General features: G+C 37.5%; 1 pseudogene; it reads right to left on the minus strand.

The window, feature by feature from the left end:
* Nucleotides 1-3,291: 3,291 nt before the first annotated feature.
* On the minus strand, nucleotides 3,292-3,656 carry LOC136383448 (ubiquitin-conjugating enzyme E2 variant 1 pseudogene; annotated as a pseudogene).
* Between the last annotated feature and the right edge of the window lie 5,001 nt (nucleotides 3,657-8,657).

Here is an 8,657-nt window from a genome sequence, read left to right on the forward strand (position 1 = left end):
GTGGGCATTCCAACTTTCATGGTGGGCGGTAGCAGAGCAACCAAAGTATAAATAAAAAGATTTAACTATAGTAAGTTGTTTTATAAAGATTTATTCTGCCAAACTTAGCGAAAATCCAACATAAAGTACTTGGTAAGTAATTATTATTATATGGTTTAACTTGCTGTAACTCTGCTTTATAAATTTTATAAAGTAAAGTTACTTTCCTACTTTATAAATCACCATTACTGTGGAACCAGTGGGCGGTTAGAAAATTTTACTACTAACAGAGATACAAAAGTGGGCAGTAGGTATAAAAAAGGTTGACTACCCCTGCTGTAGGGCATAACAAAAATAAGACATAACACACTTTAGCCTGACCAGTCAGTGGTACAGTGGATAGAGCATCAGACTGGGATGTGGAGGACTCAGGTTTGAAACCCCAAGGTCATTGGCTTGAGCATGCGCTCACCAGTTTGAACAAGGGTTCGCTGGCTTGAGCGTGGGATCATGGATATGACCCCATGGTCGCTGGCTTGAGCCCAAAGGTCTCTGGCTTAAGCAAGGGGTCACTCACTCAAGGTAGCTCCCCCGTCAGGACACATATGAGAAAGCAATCAATGAACAACTAAGGAGACAAAGGATCTGCAATGAAGAACTGATGCTTCTCATCTCTCTCCCTTCCTGCCTGTCTGTCCCTATCCATCCCTCTCTCTGTGTTTCTCTTTCTGTCTCTGTCAGAAGGCAATTAATGTGATTGGAGGGTAGAAGTAGATATGGCTGGACAAGTAAATCTGAGTCATGCTTATTGCCCATTTATATTACAAACACATTATAAATTATAGTAAGATTAACTATTCAGCAGTGGTGTCATTTAATTTTACTCTTTTATTATTAGCCATGATGAGAATTAAGTTGTTCTTATGGTAAAAAAAAAAAAAAAAACAAACACAATTTGAAGAGATAAACTTATAACAAGAATGGCCTGGTACTTCATCCATGTTGCCTGCCACACAGCATACATCTATATGATACAAATGTAACTTTAGAATTCTAGTTAAAGGGGTTACTTCTAAAATTATAAAATAAATTTGGAGAAATCAGACTCTCGCCAAGAGGAAACATGGTGAGGCCGTTAGGTGCATAGAACTTTGGAACCAGATTTTCTGTTTGAACCCCATCTCTCCTACTTACTCATTCTATATGACATTAAGCAAATTTGAGTCTCAGTTTTCCCACCTTTAAAGTGAATATAGATTACCCCAAAAACATGAGCAATAAGCAAAAAAATAGATAAATCTGAATTCACCAAATTTAAAATATTTGTATTTCAAAGGACAAAACTAAGAAAGTGAAAAGACAACCCACAAAATTGGAGCAAATGTGTACAAATCATGTATTGTTAAGGAACTTGTCTCCAAAATAGATAAAGAATCCATACAACCAATAATGAAAAAATAAATAACCCATTGAAAAGTAAGCTAATGGTCTAAACAGACATTTCTTCAAACAAGATAAATGGCCAACAAGCACATAAAATGTTGTTCAAAAAAAAAAAAAACCGAAAAAACAAACAAACAAAAAATGTTGTTCAACATCATTAGCCACCAAGAAACTAGAAATCAGAACCACAGTATGATACTACTTCACATCCACTAACATGGCTACAATAAAAAAGTGGACAATAACGAATGTTGGTGAAAATGTGAGGAAATTGGAATCCTCATACGCTGCTGGAGGGGAATGTAAAATGGTGCAGCCACTTTGGAAAATAGTTTGGTAGTAGTTCTTGAAACAATTAAACATAGAGTTACCATATGACCCAGCAATTCTACTTCCAGTAATATACCAAAGAGAAATAAAAATATACATCTACATAAAAACTTTCACATGAATGTTCATAGCAGCATTATTCATAGTAGCCAAAAATATTCAATAGAAACAAAAAACATGTCCATCAACTGATGAATGGATAAACAAAATGAGTTACAGCAACACAATAGAATATCGTTTGGCAATAAAAAAGAATAGAGTACTGATATATGCTACAACATGAATGAATCTTGAAAACATACCAAGTGAAAGGAGCCAGTCACAAAGAATCACATATTGTATGATTTCTTTTATGTGCTGTGTCCAGAACAGGTAAATCTATAGAGACAGAGAGTATATTTATGATTGCTTAGGACTGGGGGTATAAGGAAACTAGACAGTGACAGCTAAGGGGTATGGAGCTTCTTCATGAAGTGACGAAAATATTCTAAATTGATTGTGGTGATGGCTACACGACTGTATAAACACATTAAAAGCCATTAAATTGTACACTTTCAGTGGGTGGAATTTTATGTATGTTAATTATAGCTTAGTAAAGCTGTTTAAAAATGGAGATGGATTAATAAAAATACTGTTTAAATGACTAGAATAGTGACTGACTCATAATTAGTGCCACGTAAGTGTTTGCTATCCACTAAAATTCAAGCTTCCCATTGGAATAAGATCCCATCTGTTTTATCCCCAAGTTCCTGGCACATAGCTTGCCATAAAAAAAATTTTTTTTTAATGAATAAATTGGTCTGTAAAAACTGTAATTTATATTTGTAAATTTAATATATACATATAGCAAAAAAGCATATAAGGGATGTGAAATGCGAAGTAAACGCCTCTCCCCAACTTTCTAATCTCATTCTTTAGCTATAACCAGCTCTAACTATAGCAAAACTGAAGTCCAAACTATCAGCTTCTTATTTGAAACAGCTAGAGCCACACCTGAACATATCACCTTGTTCTCAGAGGCAGCCTAGAATTTGAACGTTAAAGAAGTTTAGAAAGATATGACTAGGACCAGGGCCAGATGTGTGTTCCTGTCTATGTTGGAGTTTGCATCCCAAATTTCTGACTAAACCCAAACTAAAGTCATAGTGGTAGACCAATGGTTTATCTAATACCATAAAATGAAGCATGGTCACTGGTGGAAAATTCCAAATTTGACATCTAGTTGTGTACAAAAACAGAACAACAAAATCATAGTTTTAAGGAGAATAGAATATTTCAAACAAAGTCTATTTATGGGTAAAAATGACAAATTCAACTGAATTATTTATTTTTGTAATAGCACAACTTTTTGTGCTATTACACAAAAGATAGTATCATTCAAAGTATCTTAAGATAAATTACTTTTGAATGGGAGTTTTTTTTCTAGTACTTTGAGGTCTACAAATTTACTACTGTGAAAAATAAAGACTGCTTAAATTGGATGGGGGGAAGTGGATAGCCTGTGGTTCGTTTGTTTTGTTGTTGTTGTTGTTTTTATTATTAATTGCTATAACACTGTTCTTCACATGGCTGATGGAGCTTTATATTTTCTTTAAACATCATTAGGTGCCAAAGCTCCTGCAGGACAATTTTGACGCTATATACATCTGCCATTTTGCTAGCAGTGATATGGCTCTTGGATCCACCACTCTATCAGAACTATTAACTATTATATTAATTTTTGTTGCAGATGTTACAAAGGAGGGTGTTTCTGGGTATTTAGGTCCACATTTTATTTAAAGACTGTATATACAGCCTGACCAGGCTGTGGCACAGTTGAGAGAGTGTCCACTTGGGATGCTGAGGACCTGGATCCAAAACCTCAAGGCTGCTGGTTTGAGCATAGGCTCATCCAGATTGAGCATGGTTGCTGGCTTGAGCATGGGATCATACACGTGACCCCATGGTCACTGGCTTGAGCCCAAAGGTTGCTGGCTTGAAACCCAAGGTCACTGGCTTAAGCAAGGGGTCATTGGCTCACTGGAGTGTCCCACTCAAGGCACGTATGAGAAAGCAATTAATGAACAACTAAGGTGCTGCAACTATGAACTGATGCTTCTCATCTCTCTCCCTTCCTGTCTGTCCCCCCCCCCACCTCTTTCTCTAGCTAGTAAAAATAAAAAAGACTGTATATTTGATTTTCATCATTTGTATGAGCCTGTGGTGACTGCCATCTTGCATCGCTGTCACTTGAAAGCTGGACCCTTCTTTCATTCATTTATTTTTGCATCCTGTTGAAACCCTATAAAAGAACAATAAAGGAATTATTTTTCTAAAGACAGAAATCCATAGGGACATAAAGTACCAGAGAGGAGACAACAGGAACAAAATTTCGAAATCTAGAAAGAGATGGATGTATGGCAACTGATCTAGCAGATTGAGGAACCTAATTCCTAAACCAGCACTGGGGAGAGCCTAGAAGCAACCCAATTTACAAATACCTTCTGAAAGACTTGGGAATTGGTGGCATCAGGTATGGTTAGAAGTTGGGACTCTAAATAGGAAGCTAAGTTGAAACTGAAACTCTGTAAACCAGTTAAAATACTAGATCTCCTCTTCAATTTCACATAGCTGGATGACTGTCTTCTCTTACCTGGCAAAATAATGGGGGTTTATTCTTTGAAGAGGGTGAATTAGAGAGTCCTAGGTTTGAGGCACACCAGGCACAGCTATGGTGGGGGTATTATTCTGAAGACAGAGGTATTAAGTGAATATTTGTAAAATGTATACAGAATCCTGTAAGTCCTCTTTCCCCATTAAGCTCAATGAATACTAGCATGTGGACATTAATACCCTCTAGGAAGGTGGTCGGAAGTTATTCTCTGAGGAAAGCTAATCATTCCGAGAAGAAAGACCTAAAGATACTGCTGCAAAGATTCCTCAAATAATTGTACTAGGCAAATCAACCTATGTTAGAGCCTTACCATGTCCTCAAAGACTTCTATAAGCTTCTTAGTGCTATTCTCTTAAATGTGAACTAATAACTTAATGATCACTAGATATTGGAGAAAAGTCTTTGAGATGAAAGATAAAAACCAAGGCTCTGGCCAGTTGGCTCAATGGTAGAGTGTTGGCCCTGCATGTGGATGTCCTGGGTTCAATTCCCAGTCATAGCACACAGGAGAAGTGCCCATCTGCTTCTCCATTCCTCCCCCTCTCACTTCTCTCTCTCTCTCTCTCTTCTCCTTCCTGCAGCATGGCTCGATTGGAGTGAGTTGGCCTGGGGCACTGAGGAGGACTCTATGGCCTCCGCCTCAGGTGCTTCAAAAAAAAAATGGCTCCAGTGGCAACAGAGCAAGAACCCCAGATGGGCAGAACATCGCCCCCTAGTGGGCTTGCCTGGTGGATCCTGGTGGGTTGCATGCAGGAATCTGTCTTTACCTCCCCTCCTCTCACTAAAAAATTTTAAAAAAGAAAAGAAAAAGAAAATATAAAAACCAAAACAGGCCCTGGCCGGTTGGCTCAGCAGTAGAGCATCGGCCTGGCGTGTGGGGGACCCGCGTTCGATTCCCGGCCAGGGCACATAAGAGAGGCGCCCATTTACTTCTCCACCCCCCCCTCCTTCCTCTCTGTCTCTCTCTTCCCCTCCCGCAGCCAAGGCCCCATTGGAGCAAAGATGGCCCGGGCGCTGGGGATGGCTCCTTGGCCTCTGCCCCAGGCGCTAGAGTGGCTCTGGTCGCGGCAGAGCTACGCCCCGGAGGGGCAGAGCATCGCCCCCTGGTGGGCAGAGCGTCCCGCCCCTGGTGGGCGAGCCAGGTGGATCCCGGTCAGGCACATGCGGGAGTCTGTCTGACTGTCTCTCCCCATTTCCAGCTTCAGGAAAAAGAAAAAAAAAACAAAAAAAAAAACCAAAACAAATAAATGGGAAAAGAAACTTAGAGAAAATGTCTATGTATAGAGCTGAAAATGTCAAAGAATTACCTTCAGAGAGATAGGAGAAGATATAAAAAATATTTTTAAAAGAATGATTAAAGAAAACTCTTAAAATTAAAAATGTGGTGGTATAAATAAAAATCTAAATTAAAAAACTGGAAAATGAAATTTGGAAACTCTTCCAGAAAGTAGAACAAAAAGGCAGAAATGAAAAATTAGAAAGAAAAGTTAGGAAAATTAGAAGACCAGTCCTAAATATCCAATATACAATCTAATAGAAAGAGAATAAAGAAAATAAATGGAAGAAAATCATTAAAGAAATAATTTAAAAACTTTTTCTAGAAGTGACAGATACAAAAGTGTTAATTAAAGAGTCCCAGCATTATGAATAAGAACACACACCATAAAGCATATTATTGTGAAATTTATTCAAATTAAGGATAAAGAGAATTCTACAAGCTATTAGACAGAGAGAGAGAAAAAAAACAGGTCATATGCAAAGGATTAAAAACCAGAATAAATTTAAACTTTTTGAAAGCAATACTGAAATCTAGAAGATAATGGACAAATGGCTTCAAATTTTAAAAGGAAAACTATTTTTCTAAGTGATAGTCTAGACCCAGGTAAACTATCACTCAAATGGGAAGATCAAATAAAGATTTTTTCATTCATGCTAGGTCTCAAAGATTTACCTTTCATGTATTTTTTCCTGAGAAAACTACCAGAGGACGTACTTCGTTAAAACATAGGGGTAAACCACAAACAAGCAAGAAAAAGGCTATAGGAAACAATAGACCCAATACAATAGAGAGGCCATTAGAATCCTCAGTGATGATGAAAAAATATACCAAGATAATGCCTACTTACCAAGGATAGATGGCAATTGGTCCAAATTGGAACAAGCCAGAAAGCCCAAAGAAGGCTTCTTAAGAAAATTAAATTGATGGAATGCCTGATGCATGTGATATGTGAAGAGATTTAGACAATTAGTGAAGACACGGGGGCTGGATTAGTGAAAATATAGAAAAGAAAGCAAACAAAAGAAACTATATACAATGATTAGTCCTAAAGAAACTAAAGAGTTATACAGAAAAGGAAAAGTAATAGTAGTTTCCTATATGACTCTGCTATGAATAGTATTTGTGCAATATATATTTATTATATATAAGGATATGTATGCTTACCATGGATATAACAAAAATTACAATATAACTGAATTGGGAGGATGGGGATGGGAAGGATGCAAGTATTATGTTATAGGAACATGGGGCAGCGTGATAGTTCAATCTTTTTCATTCATAATGGAGTTCAAGTCATGATGTCTACAACTGAAAAATCATAAAATAGCAGTATAAGTATATTACTTAGATAAAAAGAGATAAGTAGCAAAATTATTAGGTAAGAGGGGAAGTAATGGGGAGGGGTAAGCTATTTTTCCTAATAAGCCTTAATAGAACTCTTTGGCTCTTCAAACTACATGCATGTAAATATTGACTAAAGTAAAAGCGAAGTTTATAGTAGTGCTATACTGTCTAGTTGGGGGAAGAGAGATACTCAAGTATCACGTATGAGACCGGATGTGACATGTGCTCTAAAAGGTTAAAACAGAAAACTCTGGGAACCCTGAGGAGAGAGAAGGTACAGGCTTTAGAGCTAAAACAATTTTTTTCATAAAGGTTTTATGTTAAGTCTGGAAGGAAATGAGGGCGTTTAGCAGGTAGAGACTAATCTACGTAGAGGTGAGCCTCCCAGGGGAAGGGACTGTGTGAGGAAGGCAGACAGAGCAGAAAAGCTGTGACCTTGTCAAGGGAGAAAAGCATGATCTGATTTGATGGAGTGCTCAGTGCTAGCAGGATGGGCTGAGAAATAAGGCTGGGGAGGGAAGTTGAGGACAGACCTCTGGATGACCTAGAATACCCTCTGAAAGCTTTTGGAAGGCAATGGGAAATGAAGTTTTTTGAGCAGGGAATTGATACGATCTGAGCTGTAATTTAGGAAGATTATCTGGCAGCAATACACGGGTTGCACTGGAAAGAGAAAAAACAAGAAGACAAGGAAATAAGAAGGAACTCAATTCAGTGACACAGGGCAAAGGTATGAGGGTCTGAACTTAAAAAGGATTGATGGAAATTGAAAGGCAATGATGAATGAGAGATATTTCAAAGACAATTAAACCTGCTTTTAAAAAATATATTAATTTGCTTTTGCTTTTTTCTGTTGGAAATTCTTTATGGAGACTGTGGCTTTAACTGGTTTATGTAGGCAGATTGGGAGCCAAGTAAATCATGTTGATTTGTGGCTTATATATAAAAAAAAACCCAACTAGTTAATAAGCTTCAGAACATCCTGATCTTGGTACAAATGCTTAATGTGCTCATGTTCTCTGACATTATATTTCATTTCAGCTGGCTTTTCAATGTGTATTCGCTATATCATTGACTAAGGACTTCAAAAATAACTTAACTATGCTCTAATTTTCATCATCTCATCATTCTTGTGAGCCAAAATTATTTAAAAACAAATTTTAAAATAATAATAAATTGGCAAATCTATTATGTTTAACCACTACAGTGGTGACCTAACTAGTCACACTGACTTTAGTCTTTCCCATATTCCCAATCTACCCATTATTCACAACATTGTCGGATAAATGCTCCTGTTTAATATTCAATCACTGATTTCAGTTTGTATAGTAGTTCCCTAATGCCTGTCCCCAAAGCTGCAAATTTTCTGCTGGACATTCAAGGCCTCCAAGACCAGGTCCTATTTTTCTTCTTTATCTTTATTTTCAGTGACCTCTAACATGATACGTCCTCTCCAGTCTAACTGATCTCTTTATTATCCCCTACTCTCAACATGCACATTTGCACGTCAGTATTTTGCTTTCAGGCTTTTTCTACCTGGAATTCCCTCCCTTGACCTTTTCCCTTATTTGAATTATTACCTGGGCTTTAAGGATGACTCACTACTACCCCTTCTCCCAGGTACTTCAG

Source organism: Saccopteryx leptura, chromosome 11 (assembly GCF_036850995.1).
Source record: "Saccopteryx leptura isolate mSacLep1 chromosome 11, mSacLep1_pri_phased_curated, whole genome shotgun sequence".
Lineage (NCBI taxonomy): Eukaryota > Metazoa > Chordata > Mammalia > Chiroptera > Emballonuridae > Saccopteryx > Saccopteryx leptura.